The 20,308-nt window shown below is 42.9% G+C and overlaps 1 long non-coding RNA gene across 1 annotated transcript; it reads right to left on the reverse strand.

The window, feature by feature from the left end:
- Window positions 1–14,276: 14,276 nt before the first annotated feature.
- On the reverse strand, window positions 14,277–17,863 carry LOC138363858 (uncharacterized). The gene is made up of 2 exons (XR_011228172.1): window positions 16,896–17,863; window positions 14,277–14,338 (listed from the first exon to the last, which is right to left on the reverse strand). It is a non-coding gene; the product is annotated as an uncharacterized lncRNA (long non-coding RNA).
- Window positions 17,864–20,308: the final 2,445 nt, after the last annotated feature.

The following is a 20,308-nucleotide window of genomic DNA, read 5'->3' on the forward strand; positions in this document are numbered from 1 at the left end:
TCTGGTGATGAGGTAGAGTGCATCATGAGCATGAGTGTATATGAGTGCATCATGCATCATGAGTGCATCATGAGTGTATCATGAGCATGTGCATCATGAGTGTATATATATATATATATATATATATATATATATATATATATATATATATATATATATATATATATATATATATATATATATATATATATATATATATATATATATATATGTTTCATTGAATATGACCGCATATTCTGTATTTATTATTTTCTGGTTTAGGGCTTCTATCCCTCTAGCTATTTTCTTAGCATCAGGGCTTAATTGGAATAGGAGTTCTCCAAAACTCATTTTCGTACTTTTAAGGTGAAGAAAAGAAGTGATTTACTATAGAGTGTATTACACTTATTTGTATAATTTGCACGACGTTTCGAACCTCCATGGTTCATTCTCAAGTGAACAGATCTTACAATACTAGTTGATTTTATACCCGCATTAGGTCAGGTGATAATACAATGAAGGTGAAAACATGGGGGGATACATAAGGGATAAACATAGGGGCTGCAGAAGGCTTATTGGCCCATACGAGGCATCTCCTATCTAAACACAAAGATTAATCCAGTGTAATTGGCCTGTTATGTTGGACATTGTCTTCTGTGTTGGCATCGATATGTTCTTGTCTTGTCCTTACTCTCATGGTGGGTAGAGTAAATAGTTCCGTGATTTGGGTGTTCATGGTAGGTCGCTCTATTCTTATGTGAATTGCCTCAAGAATTTGTAATCTTCTTGAATCTTGGGTTTTGTCTATTATGCAAGTATTCTTGTTCAACATTTCTCTTGTTAGAGTAATATCATGGGCTTGTCTCATGTGATTCCTAGGGGCACCAGATTGAAGATGGCATGTCAAACGCCTCGTCAGCTTGGTCGACGTCATACCTATGTACTTACATTGAAGGTTACATCCTTCGTGGGGGCAAGTGTACATGTATACAACGCTTGACTGCTGTAGAGGGTTCTCCGTCGGCTTCGGGCTGTTTTTGATAAGGAGTTCGGAAGTCTTCTTGGTTTTGTAGAATATTATCAGGTTTATGTTTTGGTTAGGAGTAGTGCTTTTTACTCCTTTACGGATTATTTCTTTCATTATTCTTTCCTCTTTTATATGTTCACTGTGCATGGTTGATTTGTAATATAATTTTATTGGGGGTGTTGTGGTTTCTGTTCTAGGTTCTGAATTATACCAACGGTCCAAGTGTCTTCTTATAGCAGCGTTTATTTCCGCGTTGCTATATCCGTTGTTCACCAATACCTGAGTTACTCTTTCAAACTCTCTACTCACGTTGCTCCATTCAGAGCAGTGGGTAAGCGCTCGACGAATATAAGCATTGAGAACACTGGCTTTGTATCTTTGGGGGCACTCACTTCTACCGTTCAGGCATAATCCTATGTTGGTGGGCTTGGTATATACGTTGGTGCTTAAAGAGGTTCCTGTTTTTGTTATTAGTACATCCAAGAATGGCAGACTGTTATTTTCACTATTTTCATGTGTAAATCGGAGTACTGACTCTCTCTCTAGGTGTCTTTTTAGGTCAATTAGTTCATCTGAGTCTTTTACTATTACGAATATGTCATCTACATAACGGCAGTATACAGTTGGTTTTTGTCTGCTACTGAAGACCCTATCTTCGATTGTTCCCATATAAAAATTAGCAAATAAAACTCCTAAGGGGGAGCCCATTGCTACTCCGTCTATTTGTAAATACATGTCTCCTTGTGGACTGATGAAAGGGGCTTCCTTTGTACATGCTTCGAGAAGACTTTTCAAGTGTGGCTCAGGTATGTCTAATTTGGGGGTGCTCTCGTCTCTGTATACTCTGTCCAGTATCATTCCTATGGTTGTGTCGACTGGGACGTTGGTAAAAAGGGATTCAACGTCCAGGGAAGCGATGATTCCATCGGGCTGGGTAGATTTGATCAATTCTAGGAAATCTGCTGATGATTGTAGACTAAACTTACTTGGAGTGTATGGAGTTAGGAGTTCATTGAGTTTCTTTGCCAGGTGATAAGTTGGGGTTGGTATTTGGCTGATTATAGGACGTAGTGGGTTACCTGGTTTATGCGTCTTAACATTGCCGTAGGCATATCCTAAGCCATAGTCGCCTTGAAGTTTATTGAAATGCACACTACCTTTCTTTGCGTTGATTGCTGTAATTGTTTTGTTTACTTTCCGCTTAAGGTCTTCTACGGGGTTCCTCGTGATTCGTTGAAATTTGGAGTCGTCACTTAGGATGTCGCTAATTTTGTTCGTGTATTCATGGGTAGGAATCAATACATATGCTGCTGTTTTGTCGGCTTTTCTTATTGTTACGTCTTTCAGATTTTTTAGTTGTTTCGCTGCTTCTTTGAGTCGTGGGGTTAAGATTGTAGATGAATATGTTCCTCGTTTTTTCCCTGCTTCTGCAAGTAGTTCAGCTTGAAGTGTGTCAGTGGTGATGACTTTTTTGTTGTCTTCTAGCTTATGGATATCGTCCAGAAGCATTTCGATTTCCAGGCGTTTTTGATGCATCTTTGGTTTAGATAAGAATTGACAATTTAGACCAAGATTTAAGAGGTCTCGTTGGTCCTGGGTAAGATCATAAGAAGTCAGGTTAAAGTAGCCATCTTTAGGACGAGGGATTTTTAGCTGTCCACCGTTTAGGGATGTTAACTTACGGAGTGTCTTTGTTTCTACAAGAGTTTTATGTTGTTGTTTCAGGTTAAATAGTTCACTGTTGATGGTTTGCTTGAGTTGGATAGGGATGTCGTGCTGGGTCCATTTGTTTAACAGATGCTCCGCCTGCTCTATAAAGGTTTGGAGGGCTTCCTTCTTCTTGTTTAGTTGATGCCGAATGAGCTCTTGCCTATACCTATAGGTAAACTCTGTATTGCGGACTGCTGGGTCATGTGGGTTTATATTGGTGTATACTGGCAGCCCCTATGTTTATCCCTTATGTATCCCCCCATGTTTTCACCTTCATTGTATTATCACCTCCTGACCTAATGCGGGTATAAAATCAACTAGTATTGTAAGATCTGTTCACTTGAGAATGAACCATGGAGGTTCGAAACGTCGTGCAAATTATACAAATAAGTGTAATACACTCTATAGTAAATCACTTCTTTTCTTCACCTTAAAAGTACGAAAATGAGTTTTGGAGAACTCCTATTTCAATTAAGCCCTGATGCTAAGAAAATAGCTAGAGGGATAGAAGCCCTAAACCAGAAAATAATAAATACAGAATATGCAGTCATATTCAATGAAACATGTTTGAAAGAAAACCTGCTGCCAGTATACACCAATATAAACCCACATGACCCAGCAGTCCGCAATACAGAGTTTACCTATAGGTATAGGCAAGAGCTCATTGATCAAGAGCTCAAGACTGTTGATCTAACCCTGTATGTGTCTCTGTTTATCTAACCCTGTATGTGTCTCTGTTGATCTAACCCTGTAAGTGTCACTGTTGATCTAACCCTGTATGTGTCTCTGTTTATCTAACACTGTATGTGTCTCTGTTTATCTAACCCTGTATGTGTCTCTGTTTATCTAACCCTGTATGTGTCTCTGTTTATCTAACACTGTATGTGTCTCTGTTTATCTAACCCTGAATGTGTCTCTGTTTATCTAACCCTGTATGTGTCTTTTTTCGATTTCTGTCTGTCTCCTGAATATCTTTCTCAACTCTCCGTTTCTCCTCCCTCTCTTTCTCCGCTATCTCTATCGTCTATTTTCTATCTCTAATCCCTACCCTTCACCACCTTCCCTACCCTTCACCACCTTCCCTACCCTTCACCACCTTCCCTACCCTTCACCACCTTCCCTACCCTTCACCACCTTCCCTACCCTTCACCACCTTCCCTACCCTTCACCACCTTCCCTACCCTTCACCACCTTCCCTACCCTTCACCACCTTCCCTACCCTTCACCACCTTCCCTACCCTTCACCACCTTCCCTACCCTTCACCACCTTCCCTACCCTTCACCACCTTCCCTACCCTTCACCACCTTCCCTACCCTTCATCACCTTCCCTACCCTTCACCACCTACCCTACCCTTCACCACCTTCCCTACCCTCCACTACCTTCCCTACCCTTCACCACCTTCCCTACCCTTCACCACCTTCCCTACCCTTCACCACCTTCCCTACCCTTCACCACCTTCCCTACCCTTCACCACCTTCCCTACCCTTCACCACCTTCCCTACCCTTCACCACCTTCCCTACCCTTCACCACCACCCCTACCCTTCACCACCTTCCCTACCCTTCACCACCACCCCTACCCTTCACCACCTTCCCTACCCTTCACCACCTTCCCTACCCTCCACCACCTTCCCTACCCTTCACCACCTTCCCTACCCTTCACCACCTTCCCTACCCTTCACCACCTTCCCTACCCTTCACCACCTTCCCTACCCTTCATCACCATCCCTACCCTTCACCACCTTCCCTACCCTTCACCACCTTCCCTACCCTTCACCACCTTCCCTACCCTTCACCACCTTCCCTACCCTTCACCACCTTCCCTACCCTCCACCACCTTCCCTACCCTTCACCACCTTCCCTACCCTTCACCACCTTCCCTACCCTTCACCACCTTCCCTACCCTTCACCACCTTCCCTACCCTTCACCACCTTCCCTACCCTTCACCACCTTCCCTACCCTTCACCACCTTCCCTACCCTTCACCACCTTCCCTACCCTTCACCACCTTCCCTACCCTTCACCACCTTCCCTACCCTTCACCACCTTCCCTACCCTTCATCACCTTCCCTACCCTTCACCACCTACCCTACCCTTCACCACCTTCCCTACCCTCCACTACCTTCCCTACCCTTCACCACCTTCCCTACCCTTCACCACCTTCCCTACCCTTCACCACCTTCCCTACCCTTCACCACCTTCCCTACCCTTCACCACCTTCCCTACCCTTCACCACCTTCCCTACCCTTCACCACCTTCCCTACCCTTCACCACCACCCCTACCCTTCACCACCTTCCCTACCCTTCACCACCACCCCTACCCTTCACCACCTTCCCTACCCTCCACCACCTTCCCTACCCTTCACCACCTTCCCTACCCTTCACCACCTTCCCTACCCTTCACCACCTTCCCTACCCTCCACCACCTTCCCTACCCTTCACCACCTTCCCTACCCTTCACCACCTTCCCTACCCTTCACCACCTTCCCTACCCTTCACCACCTTCCCTACCCTTCATCACCATCCCTACCCTTCACCACCTTCCCTACCCTTCACCACCTTCCCTACCCTTCACCACCTTCCCTACCCTTCACCACCTTCCCTACCCTTCACCACCTTCCCTACCCTCCACCACCTTCCCTACCCTTCACCACCTTCCCTACCCTTCACCACCTTCCCTACCCTTCACCACCTTCCCTACCCTTCACCACCTTCCCTACCCTTCACCACCTTCCCTACCCTCCACCACCTTCCCTACCCTTCACCACCTTCCCTACCCTTCACCACCTTCCCTACCCTTCACCACCTTCCCTACCCTTCACCACCTTCCCTACCCTTCACCACCTTCCCTACCCTTCACCACCTTCCCTACCCTTCACCACCTTCCCTACCCTTCACCACCTTCCCTACCCTTCACCACCTTCCCTACCCTTCACCACCTTCCCTACCCTTCACCACCTTCCCTACCCTTCACCACCTTCCCTACCCTTCACCACCTTCCCTACCCTTCACCACCTTCTCTACCCTTCACCACCTTCCCTACCCTTCACCACCTTCCCTACCCTTCACCACCTTCCCTACCCTTCACCACCTTCTCTACCCTTCACCACCTTCCCTACCCTTCACCACCTTCCCTACCCTTCACCACCTTCCCTACCCTCCACCACCTTCCCTACCCTCCACCACCTTCCCTACCCTTCACCACCTTCCCTACCCTTCACCACCTTCCCTACCCTTCACTGCCTTCCCTACCCTTCACCACCTTCCCTACCCTTCACCACCTTCCCTACCCTTCACTGCCTTCCCTACCCTTCACCACCTTCCCTACCCTTCACCACCTTCCCTACCCTTCACCACCTTCCCTACCCTTCACCACCTTCCATACCCTTCACCACCTTCCCTACCCTTCACCACCACCCCTACCCTTCACCACCTTCCCTACCCTTCACCACCTTCCCTACCCTTCACTGCCTTCCCTACCCTTCACCACCTTCCCTACCCTTCACCACCACCCCTACCCTTCACCACCTTCCCTACCCTTCACCACCACCCCTACCCTTCACCACCTTCCCTACCCTTCACCACCACCCCTACCCTTCACCACCTTCCCTACCCTTCACCACCACCCCTACCCTTCACCACCTTCCCTACCCTTCACCACCTTCCCTACCCTTCACCACCACCCCTACCCTTCACCACCTTCCCTACCCTTCACCACCTTCCCTACCCTTCACCACCTTCCCTACCCTTCACCACCTTCCCTACCCTTCACCACCTTCCCTACCCTTCACCACCTTCCCTACCCTTCACCACCTTCCCTACCCTTCACCACCTTCCCTACCCTTCACCACCACCCCTACCCTTCACCACCTTCCCTACCCTTCACCACCTTCCCTACCCTTCACCACCTTCCCTTCATCATTATAACATCCTTCATTACACACTTTCATCATAAATAACTTACATAAAAGAAACACTTAATTAAACATATAGAAAACGGCATGTTGGCCGACTCCTAGTGAGGGTAGACTCTGGTATTCACCAACACTGCAGGTTATGGTGAAACATATGACCACGGGGGCCTGACGGCTGAGTGGACAGCGCTTAGGATTCGTAGGCCTACGATTCCGGGTTCGATCCCTGGCGGAGGCGAAAACAAATGGAGCAGAGTTTCTTTCATTCTGATGCTCTTGATCACGCAGTATATAGGTACCTGGGAGTTAGACAGCTGCTACGGGCTGCTTCCTGGGGGGGGGGGTGTAACAAAAAGAAGGCCTGGCCGAGGACCGGGCCGCGGGGGACGCTAAGCCTCGAAATCATCTCAAGATAACCTGAAGATAGCCTCAAGATATCCTTAAGATAACCTCAAGATAACCTCAAGATGGAATGTAACCAGAATTGCCTCAAGGTACCCTAAACAGACAGACAAAGAGGCAAGGGATGCGAGGGTTAAGATTCCAATACTCGGAGCTTGCAAATTCAAAGAAATAAACTTGATTTTTGAACTCCTTCTGAGCGTGATGAGACATGGAGAGACAAGCTAATAGATGCAGCAGACACAAACTTCTTGACTCACCACATAACAGAACCAACACCAGAAAGGTGAGAGGACCCACTAGCAATAATAGACCAAGTGTTCACCCATACACGAGGCAGATAGACAAATATCGACTTGAGAATGGTCCAGGACGGACCGAAACGTCGTCGTCCCTTCACCTTCTAGTGTGTGGTCTGGTCAACATATATACAAACTTCGAAGGTGTCGCCCACTCCATTTGGTCCGGGAGACATCTCCCGTCACGCAGGGTGCAGTCGCGCCTCCACAGATCTCCAATATCAGCTCTTGATACTGGTAATGGCTCAAAAGGGCCACCACTTACGGGCTATTCATGCCCGTGCCACCTTTTGGGTGGCTTAATCTTCATCAATCATCAATCAATCGTGTCGCCCACAGTATTGTCAAGCTTCAGGACATGATGTAACTAAAGGTCTTTGTTGGAAAATAAACACGAGAGATTACAGACCTGGGGAGGGAATTATTAGCGGAATGCGTCATTGATTGATGAAGATTAAGCCAGCCAAAAGGTGGCACGGGCATGAATAGCCCGTAAGTGGTGGCCCTTTTGAGCCATTACCAGTATCAAGATCTGATACTGGAGATCTCTGGAGGTGCGACAGCTCCCTGCGTGACGGGAGATGTCTCCCGGGGAAAGCATCAAGCCACCACGACTATATAGCACAGGGAAGGGGTCAGGATAAGGATTTGGGATGAGACGGGGGGAAGGAATGGTGCCCAACCACTTGTGGACGGTCGGGGATTGAACACCGACCTGCAACAAGCGAAACCGTCGCTCTACCGTCCAGCTCAAGTGATTGGTACAATCCCGTGGTGTAAAGAATGGTGGAGAGTGAGAGAGTTTGTAAGGAAAGAAAGAATGGTAGTTAAATGTATAGTGCCATTCATTCTTCACACGACTTAACAGTGGTACAGGAAGGATTAAAACTCTCTTTATTTCCAAATGTATGTGTTGGGTGTTAATGTTCAGCCAAGTTGTTGTGACTTGCAGTCTGCATCACTCCAAGAAACTGCTAAATTGGTACTAAAAACAAAACGCATATAATACTGTTTACGCTAAATCCGCTACTCGTAAAATTCCTGAAATTGTCGTATATACATATTACAAAACATGAATGTATTTCAATGTTGCTAATGACACTGACAGCAATTATTATCTGGATCGCGTGATAACAAGGGAGGTGTGAATCTTCTTGTTTGAGGAGCTGTTCACTTGAGACAGTTAAGCAAGTCCCAGCTGTGTCTGGGTACAAGTGACAGGATGAACAACCCAGCGGGTTTTCTTCCTATTGGGGAGTGTTGTACATGCTGCTATGGTGGTGTGTCCACTCACAGGATGAGTGGCGCTGCCCAATACTGTCACTATAGTGGTGTGTCCACTCACAGGATGAGTGGCGCTGCCCAATACTGTCACTATGGCGGTGTGTCCACTCACAGGATGAGTGGCGCTGCCCAATACTGTCACTATGGTGGTGTGTCCACTCACAGGATGAGTGGCGCTGCCCAATACTGTCACTGTGGCGGTGTGTCCACTCACAGGATGAGTGGCGCTGCCCAATACTGTCACTATGGCGGTGTGTCCACTCACAGGATGAGTGACGCTGCCCAATACTGTCAGTATGGCGGTGTGTCCACTCACAGGATGAGTGGCGCTGCCCAATACTGTCAGTATGGCGGTGTGTCCACTCACAGGATGAGTGACGCTGCCCAATACTGTCAGTATGGCGGTGTGTCCACTCACAGGATGAGTGGTGCTGCCCAATACTGTCACTATGGCGGTGTGTCCACTCACGGGATGAATGACGCTGCCCAATACTGTCACTATGGCGGTGTGTCCACTCACAGGATGAGTGACGCTGCCCAATACTGTCACTATGGCGGTGTGTCCACTCACGGGATGAATGACGCTGCCCAATACTGTCACTATGGCGGTGTGTCCACTCACAGGATGAGTGGCGCTGCCCAATACTGTCACTATGGTGGTGTGTCCACTCACAGGATGAGTGGCGCTGCCCAATACTGTCACTGTGGCGGTGTGTCCACTCACAGGATGAGTGGCGCTGCCCAATACTGTCACTATGGCGGTGTGTCCACTCACAGGATGAGTGACGCTGCCCAATACTGTCAGTATGGCGGTGTGTCCACTCACAGGATGAGTGGCGCTGCCCAATACTGTCACTATGGCGGTGTGTGTCCACTCACAGGATGAGTGGCGCTGCCCAATACTGTCACTAAGGTGGTGTGTCTACTCACAGGATGAGTGGTGCTGCCCAATACTGTCACTATGGCGGTGTGTCCACTCACGGGATGAATGACGCTGCCCAATACTGTCACTATGGCGGTGTGTCCACTCACAGGATGAGTGGCGCTGCCCAATACTGTCACTAAGGTGGTGTGTCTACTCACAGGATGAGTGGTGCTGCCCAATACTGTCACTATGGCGGTGTGTCCACTCACGGGATGAATGACGCTGCCCAATACTGTCACTATGGCGGTGTGTCCACTCACAGGATGAGTGGCGCTGCCCAATACTGTCACTAAGGTGGTGTGTCTACTCACAGGATGAGTGGTGCTGCCCAATACTGTCACTATGGCGGTGTGTCCACTCACGGGATGAATGACGCTGCCCAATACTGTCACTATGGCGGTGTGTCCACTCACGGGATGAATGACGCTGCCCAATACTGTCACTATGGCGGTGTGTCCACTCACAGGATGAGTGGCGCTGCCCAATACTGTCACTATGGCGGTGTGTCCACTCACAGGATGAGTGACGCTGCCCAATACTGTCACTATGGCGGTGTGTCCACTCACGGGATGAATGACGCTGCCCAATACTGTCACTATGGCGGTGTGTCCACTCACAGGATGAGTGGCGCTGCCCAATACTGTCACTATGGCGGTGTGTCCACTCACAGGATGAGTGACGCTGCCCAATACTGTCACTATGGCGGTGTGTCCACTCACGGGATGAATGACGCTGCCCAATACTGTCACTATGGCGGTGTGTCCACTCACAGGATGAGTGGCGCTGCCCAATACTGTCATTATGGTGGTGTGTCCACTCACAGGATGAATGACGTCATTTAAGTAAAACATAAGGTGTGACAGATGAAAGTTTGGAATTATTCTGTGAATAATTCCATTTCTCCTACACTACTCATAAACACTGGTGCTCCTCAGGGCAGCATACTTGGCCCTCTCCTCTTTATTATCTACATTAATGACCTTCCAAATGCCTCTCAACACCTCAAATAAATCTTTTTTGCTGATGACACAACTTTCATTTTCTCCAGTCCTGACCCCCTTGCTCAAAATGTTCCTGTGAATACTGAACTAAATAAAGTCCATCTTTGGCTAACTGCCAACAAACTCACCCTTAACATTTGACAAAACTTTCTATGTTTTGTTTTGTAATAAATCCTCAAATGATATTAATCTAAGAATAAACGATATACAAATTAGTAACAAAGTTCATGGTAAATTCCTTGGTGTCCTCATCGATAACAAGCTGAATTTCCAGGGACACATTCTAAATATAGCAAAAAAAAGTTTCTGAAACTGTTGGCATTCTTTCTAAGATCAGATATTATGTACCTCGCCCTGCCCTGGTTACGCTCTCATCTATCCTTATCTCAACTTTGGTATTTGTGCTTGGGATTCTATTATTCAAAATCATTTACGTCCTCTAATTACTCAACACAAAGCTGCAATTAGAACAATATCTAACTCTGGCCTCAGACATGAACTCGGTACCCTTACTCAAATCTCTAAATATGTTAGATATTAAGTCACTGCACATCCTCTCATGTGTATTATATATATATATATATATATATATATATATATATATATATATATATATATATATATATATATATATATATATATATATATATATTTATATATATATATGTACATAACGCTAAACTATAATGTCAATCCTGACCTCAAAAGCTTCATTGAAGGTTGTATCAGAACCCATGAGCACCACACCAGAAACAAATACCTATTTGATATTCCAAGAGTACGACTTAAACAAACTAGAAATGCTCTACAAATCAAGGGAGCCAGAATGTGGAATGACCTTCCCAATCATGTTAAAGACTGTACCTCTCTCAACCAGTTTAAGATAAAAACTAAACACTACCTAATTAACTCCCTGTAACCTACCTTAATTACCACTAAATGTCAACCCATGTCTTACTATTGTAAACAATGCTGTTTGTTGACCAATTTGTATAATTGCTATTTTCGGCCATGTCCCCCCCCCCCTTTTTTATTCCTTTTTTCAACATAATTTATACTTTAAGCTCAATTACTATTAAGTTTTAGCCTAAGTGTTCCCCCCCCAACCTTGCCCGAAACGCTATGCGTATTAGTGGCTTTAGGTATTGTATGTACTACCTCTATCTTTAAATACAACATTATCTTTGTAACTCATCTTCAATGTATGTACCTTTACCTGAATGCCCGAAACGCTTTGCGTAATAGTGGCTTTAGGCATTGTATGTACTAGCTATACCTATAAGTTAAACAATCCTTGTAAATATTTATTGTATGTATGTACCTTACCTAAATAAAATTGTATTGTATTGTATTGTATTGAATAAAAAAATCTAAATCAATTATTAAACAATTAACGAAGTCTCCCCACTCTATGCATCAGTTTTCTTCTATACACAGAAAATAGAAAATTATTATTTAACATAGACTAATTTAAATTAAATGACATTTAATGATGTTAACGAAAAACAATATCCTCATTGAAAGTTGAGGATGAATTATCAGTGACAAGCCTGTGAGCTGTAGCCTAACTAGCTACAAGTTACAATGACCAAGCCTCACTGTCGACTCACAGTCATCCTTGATTTTAATGAATTTATTTATTTATTTATTTATTTATTTATGCATATACAAGAATGTACATAAGGAATGTGAGGATACAATTATGGTAATTACAGTCTTGTAAAGCCACTAGCACGCGCAGCGTTTCGGGCAGAGTAACTCAGTGAATAACATACTCAGTTATTTATTTTATTTATTTATTTATATACAAGAAGGAATATTGGTGGTTTAGAGAGAACATAGTAATGATGATGATTTTACATTCTTGTAAAGCCATTGTTGATGTGATGACTTATATTGAATTTTGTAACTAGCTCATCAAGATTGTAACTTGCTTAGCTAAATGAATTGTGGGGTTCAGTCCCTGAGCCCATTATGTGCCTCTGTAACCCTTTCCACTACCGCCCACAAGATGGGTATGGGGTGCATAATAAATGAACTAAACTAACTTGTAAAGCCACTAGTACGCATAGCGTTTCCGGCAAGTCCTTAATCTAACAGATAATTTTAAGTAGATAATTTCCAGTATATATGACAAAAAATGTTTATATGCACAATGTAAGACATTTTGACACAATAAACAAAGATTAGATTAATACACAATAATAACAAAATGAACACTATAATGAACACGGATTACTAGGTACATTAGGGTAAAATTTCAGGGTTAATTATCAATTGGTTCATTGTACCACAATTTGAGGATCATTTCAAGGAATAATGCACTAGAATATGCACTCAGCAACCATGATATCAGATGATATCAAAGATTACAATGGTAAAGTTATATGACCTAGGTACATATATGGGGGATTGTGTAGCATTTCTCTTAATGAAATAAAATTTAGCTAAGTTAGAAACTTATAGTAACATTATGAAGTAACCTGCAGGCGATGAGTCACAATAACGTGGCTGAAGTATGTTGACCAGACCACACACTAGAAGGTGAAGGGACGCCGACGTTTCGGTCCGTCCTGGACCATTCTCAAGTCGATTGTGACTTGTTCTCACAATCGACTTGAAAATGGTCCAGGACGGACCGAAACGTCGTAGTCCCTTCACCTTCTAGTGTGTTGTCTGGTCAACATGAAGTAACCTCAAATACCCGTCAGAAAGAACTGCTGCACAACAGTGCAAACTTAAGCAATATTTAATTCTGTCTAAGTGCAGACAATTCCTCGTCTGAAATTGAGCTGATCTTATGATTCTCCAGTGATGAGTTAGTGTCTAGTAACTTAACCAGTTACACGTCACAGTGACCCTAGACAATGACCTCACTGAAGATTTGGAGTCTCCTTGATCTTAAAGGACATGCTTGATGATTAAAACTTTAACCACTAAATAAATGTTCCCAGTTTTTAGTTTAGTTCATTTATTATGCACCCCATACCCATCTTGTGGGTGGTAGTGGAAAGGGTTACAGAGGCACATAATGGGCTCAGGGACTGAACCCCACAATTCATTTAGCTAAGCAAGTTACAATCTGGATGAGCTAGTTACAAAATTCAATATAAGTCGTCACATCAACAATGGGTTTGAAATCGACCTCAAGTACAGGTTCTAAATTAAGCAACTGACATATGTGGAAAGCTAGTGTCACAATTGATATGTTTGTCCTGCACACCGCCCCCCATCCAGTGGGCAGCGGTGGATAGGTTAGTCACTTAGTTACTACCTACAGTTAGCAAACTGGGGATATTTGGCTAAAATTTCTGGTAGCAGATCATTTTGAATGAAATATTGACACATCGCTGGAACATTGGTTATAGAATTGTCTCTAAATTCACGTATCTTTTCGCACTCCATCACATAGTGACGGAGGGTGTGCGAATAATTTTGTTGACACAGTTTACATTTGATCAGGTCTACATCAGCAGATAATGAGAATTCCCAGAGATACTTGTAACCGAGTCTAAGCCGAGCAGTAGTAACATCTAGAAGTCTGCTGATTTTATTGGATGATCCATAGATGTGTGGCTCCTCTTGCATGATAGTATGATGATAGATGGAATTACTGGTGTCAATTGCAAGGACTAGGATGAGTTAGCCTAGCGCTTGCGGAACGCCAGGCGAGTGTCTTACCACTACACCACGGAGACTGGTTATGCCTGGCAGACTGGGAAAACTATGCTTGGCCATAGTTTTACAGGTGAGAGAGTGTGCCTCTCCAAACACCCGGTGTTAAAACAGAAAGACATCTGAAAGAATAATCAAGAATAGTAAAGCAAAATGTCACCAGGAAATAGCAATTAAAATGGAGAATTGGGAAGAAAAAATATAACTTAATAGGAAAAAGCATCTAGCACAATTAATGAATAGGGCAGCAGGAGCATAAGGTCACAAAAGGACAGAGGACACTGTCCCATGGAGCATCACACTCCGGCATCCGCCAACCAAGGCCCCCCTCACGTTGCAACCCGTTCTCGCAAATTTAATAAGTCAATATTGACTTATTAAATATGTGCATAGGTGACATACTTAACATAATAGTTTCCCTTGAAAAGCTTCATAGAAAACACCGACCTTACCTAACCTTCTTAGTATGTTAAGATAAGCATCTTATTGCTTCGTAATTACAATTATTACTTAACCTATACCTATAATAGGTTAAGTAACAATTGTAATTATGAAGCTATAATATGCTTATTTTAACATACTAAGTAGGTTAGGTAAGGCCGGTGTTTTCTATGAAGCTTTTCAAGGGAAACTATTATGTTTAGTATGTCACCTATGCACGCAACTAATAAGTCAATATTGACTTATTAAATTTGCGAGAACGGGTTGCACGATGGCAACAGGCAGGAAAGGGAGGTAGAGATGAGAAAGACGAGAGGGGTGAAGAATACTGCCAGGTGGAACACCAGTGTTAATAGGTAGAGTGGAAAAATTGGAATTATTCACAGAGACATACTGGAGCCTGTCACTGAGGTAAGATTGTAGGTAGTGACCTCTTACTCCGTAATGTTGTAATTTAAGGTTACTGTGTTAACAGTGTCAAAAAGTCTTATGTAGGTAAACAAATAAATGAACCGGGTACTCATTTTTTCAAGAGCTGCATATATAGTTAATCATACTAATCAGTATATGATTGGTCCTTTTCTGGGCCTGAAGCCATTATGGCAAAAATTAAGTATATTTTGTTTTGCTAAATAGGAATAAGGCTGCTTGTAGATTAACTCTTTAAAATATTTTAAGACAAAATCGGCTGAATTAATATTGGTCTATATTTGTTGACTTCAGTGAAATTGCCACTTTTATTAACTAAGGTTACTATTGTTTTTTTGTTTTTTCAGAATATCGGGAAAGGTTTGGAGATGAAATGATTTGTTGTAGAGCAATGCAATGGCTGGAGCTAAAAATCTAGAGGCTTTTTTTTGGTAAATAAGGGCTGGTATCTCAACATATGGAATCTGTGTATGGGGTTCATTCATCCACTGCAAATTATCTCAAGCCCATCATCACTGAACAAAAATCTGCTATCAGAACTATCAAACTGTCTTCAAACAACACACACAGCCTGTTTAAATCCCTAAACATGCTAAATATACACTCACTTTACACATGGTATTGTGCTATTTACATCTACAAAACCTTGTTCCTAAATGCTAATCCTAATACGAAAAGCTTCATTGATAGATGTAAGGTTAAATTAGGTTAGATCCACAAGCACCACAACATAAATAAATATCTCTTTTGATATAAATTGAGTCATGCTAATATAATTGCCAGTCAGGTTTATGTAATTCGCAATCATTTTAATATAATTGCCAGTTTAGATAATATAATTGACAGGATTATGCCAGTCAGGCTAATATAATTGCCAATTAGGTTAAAATAACTTCAAATCAGGCTTTTTCACCCACAGGGTTATTGACCGATGGAACTGCCTACCCGCCAAAGCTATAACTGCCAAAACTGTGCTGAATTTCAAAATATACCTGGAAAAGATCATCAAGGCAAATAGGGGGGGGGGTAGGGACTTTCAACAAGCCACCGGCCTCCTGTTCTGATCGAGGTCACTAGGGTTAGTGGCCCTCAGGTAAATCGGGTAAAATATTATTCCCAGAAAATTACAGCATAACTGGTAAAGTTAGGCTAGAGTAACATAAATTTCTGGTAAATTTAGAGTGATATACATTTCTAGAGTAATATAAATTTAAATTTCATATTCACTTTAATATGAAATTCACTTCACTTCACTTAGCTACAGAGTTTATTACATTTTAAATAAATTTCCACAGAGCAAAAGCAGAAAGCACATCATTAGTTACATAAATATGAAGAAGAAAAACATTAAAATCTTTGTTCTATCTTTGCTAACCTAAAGAGATATTTCTATACTTATAAGTATTTATTAATTTTCCTATAGTGACAGCTTCTATAGTTCTTGCTTGGCCATCTAACTTTCATAAAAGAACAATATATTAAAATATCTTAGTCTCTTCGTAGTCTCCGTGGTGTAGTGGTAAGACACTCGCCTGGCGTTCCGCGAGCGCTATATCATGGGTTCGTATCCTGGCCGGGGAGGATTTACTGGGCGCAATTCCTTAACTGTAGCCTCTGTTTAACGCAACAGTAAAATATGTACTTTGATGAAAAAACGATTCTTCGCGGCAGGGGATCGTTTTCCAGGGACCATAGGATTAAGGACTTGCCCGAAACGCTACGCGTACTAGTGGCTCTACAAGAATGTAACAACTCTTGTATATATCTCAAAAAAAAAAAAAAAAAAAAAAAAAATCTTCAGATCTTTACCTTTCATGGTGAAGTGTATTTCTCAAACAAATTATAATTAGCTCTGAAGAACATCCAACTGACATTGTGATAACACACTGTTAGATTAAAGGTAAGTTAATATACCATTATGTGCCTCATTATCCTTCAACATTCTCTTAATTATCTTTCACACTCAAAGTGTTTAGCCTATATTATCTGCATGTATCTTCTTATGCTTCTTCATCTGTCCAAGACGACTGAATCTCTTCCCACACTCGGGACACTCATGTGGTTTGTCACCTGAATGCATTAACATGTGCCTTATTATATTTCCACGTTTTTTTAAATTTTGTGCCACACTCGGCATATTGAAAAGGTCTCTCATCCATGCACCATCCTGTGCTTCTTCATACTTCCAAGACGACTGAATCTCTTCCCACACTCTGGACACTCATGCGGTTTATCACCTGAATGCACTAACATGTGCTTTATTATAGTTCCACGTTCTCTAAATTTTTTGCCACACTCAGCACATTGAAAAGGTCTCTCATCCGAATGCACCATCCTGTGAATCTTCATACTTCCAAGACGACTGAATCTCTTCCCACACTCTGGACACTCATGAGGTTTATCACCTGAATGCACAGACTGAATGTGAGTATTCACATGTTCAAGACTACTGAATACCTTCCCACACTGTGGACACTGGTGAGTCTTCATCTTCTTTATGACAGGTGCAGTTTCTTGAGATTCTTGAGATGATTTCGGGGCTTTTTTTAGTGTCTCCGCGGCCCGGTCCTCGAGTTTGTGTGAAGGTTTTCTCCCCCGGATGTTGGGAGAAGCGTCAAGGCTTGAGTGTTGTTTCTTAGAGTTAGACTTGATGTGAGCACTTGGCGGTCAATGGTGGTGCTTCTTCTTTATGATAGGTGCAGTTTGTGTCAAGGTTTTCCCTTAATGCTCGTGCTGGACATCACCGGCTGGCTGCTAAAATGGCGGCGGTTGTTTACCCTCTCATCACATAAGCGTTCCAATGTTTTTGTCTGGTTCCACATATCATTTTTCCTACTTCTTATTTTTGTTTATAACTGGTCATTTACAATTAACACTTGTATTTATCCTCATGTTTATCAATCAAAGAATGTACTTGGAAGTGTTTCTTTAAACATAATGGTACACGATTATATTTTTTGAAGGAAACAGCTCTCCCATAGTGGATGTGTTTCGAGCCATAATGGAACTGACCCAAGTATCAGTTGGGTCAACCCAAGTATCGCGTTTCCAAAAGGGTCGCCCATGTTGGAATAGACAAACGACGAAAAAATATCGTTGAAAACATCTTGATAACTTATTAAACCAAAATTATTTATTAGTCAGAAGAAAGATAGAAATGGAATCTATTTGTAAAACATCTACCAGACAAATATTTTAAGTAAAACTGATGATACATGTAGTTATATGAAAGTGGCAGTTTTCATTGTTCGTCGAGCTCGAAACTGGCCGTATTCATCTCAGGACAATGCTTATTTCACGCAGATTCGTTAATAAACCAGGAGTTTTATATGCCGCAAGAAAGATATAAATATAAGCTTTATTTTAAATACTTTACCATGGTTATATTTAAATTTACAGCGAAGATATGTGTATTTTAATAATCGCAGAGCTCCGACCCGGCACAGATCGATCGACGAACAACTCTTTCAGATCAATATGTTTATTTCACGTAAATTCGTTAATAAACACAAATGTTTTAAATGTCTTAAGGAAGGCAGAAATATAAGCTTCATGTTAAATACTTTACCATAGACATTTAAAGCTCAAGTTGAAAATACATTTGTTTTTATAGTGGCGTTCAGTAGTATGGAGGGAACCACATTCAAAGTGCCCGCCAAAGGAGACATTTTATAGTATAGGCAGGACTGTGCCCTGCTGATTGGTGGACGGCGACGGCGCACAGCCCCACGCAGGTCGAGTGGGCCAGATTTTTTTTTTTTTGAGATATATACAAGAGTTATTACATTCTTGTAGAGCCACTAGTACGTTTCGGGCAGGTCCTTGGAATACGATCCCCTGCCGCGAAGAATCGTTTTTTCATCCAAGTACACATTTTACTGTTGAGTTAAACAGAGGCTACAGTTAAGGAATTGTGCCCAGTAAATCCTCCCCGGCCAGGATACGAACCCAGGACATAGCGCTCGCGGAACGCCAGGCGAGTGTCTTACCACTACACCACGGAGACTGTAACTGAACTGTACTGTAATTTGAACTGCATGTGACCCAGCGCGGACAACGCCCACCCGGCACTTAGGATATGTGCCCATAGGTTTCCTGAAGAGGCTTTGAATCCCTCTATCCTATCCTTCCTGAGAAGCCTAGGCTTGCTTTCACCTGCCCTCCCAGACCTACCTTCCCCGACGACGACAGCTCAAGGTGAAATACTGCTGTACTGTTGTTGTACCACTTACAGACCGATAGCACTAACATCGCACATTATAAAAATTTTTGAGAGAGTGCTAAGAAGTAAGATCACAAAATACATGGAATCACAGCATATCCATAACCCTGGACAACATGGTTTCAGAACAGGGCGCTCTTGCCTGTCGCCGTTGCTGGACCACTATGATATGGCATTTGATGCTATGGAAGACAAACAAAACGCTGATGTAATTTACACAGATTTCGCAAAAGCTTTTGATAAATGTGACCATGGCGTTATTGCACATAAAATGCGTTCAAAAGGAATTACCGGAAAAATAGGCAGATGGATCTACAATTTCCTGTCAACAGAACCCAATGTGTAATAGTCAACAAAATAAAATCCAGGGGCCGGATTCAGGAAGGTACTTACGAAGGTTTTTCTTCTTAGCTACGAATGTTTTCCTTCTTAGCGCCTTCGTGGCAGCTACGTCCGTATTTAAGTAGCTACACTAAGTGGAAAAACCTTCGTAAGTTCATTCCGGGATCTAAGTGTGGTTTCGACCACTCGTAGCTTTACGTAAACTGGATATAACTCAATTTTTCTCTACCACATAACACTGGGATCGATCTTAAGATTTTGGAACATAAACAAAAGATTATAAAAATTGAATCTAGTGAAGAGGAGTCCTTCCTGTTAGTTATATATGCATTCTCTGCTTGAAACTTAAAGTAAATATGTCTTTTATGATAGTAGAATTAGTTTTATAATAGCAAGATATTATACCCGTAGTTATTAAGTAAATAAACACTGGTGAACATGAAATATGAGAGAAGGTGATGAGCCCTGCCTGATGGGATCATTTACTATCACCAAATGTCCCTGTTCACCTAGTAGTAAGGGTGTACCTTAGCTATACATACCCATTTCTAATTTATTTAGTTTGGTTTTATCTTGAAATTAAATCTGGGTGAGTGTTACGGTGCCCTTTCCTATCTCTTTCGTTTGCCTGCTTTAAGAGTCATATCAGCTCTCCCTA

This window comes from Procambarus clarkii, chromosome 12 (assembly GCF_040958095.1).
Source record: "Procambarus clarkii isolate CNS0578487 chromosome 12, FALCON_Pclarkii_2.0, whole genome shotgun sequence".
NCBI lineage: Eukaryota > Metazoa > Arthropoda > Malacostraca > Decapoda > Cambaridae > Procambarus > Procambarus clarkii.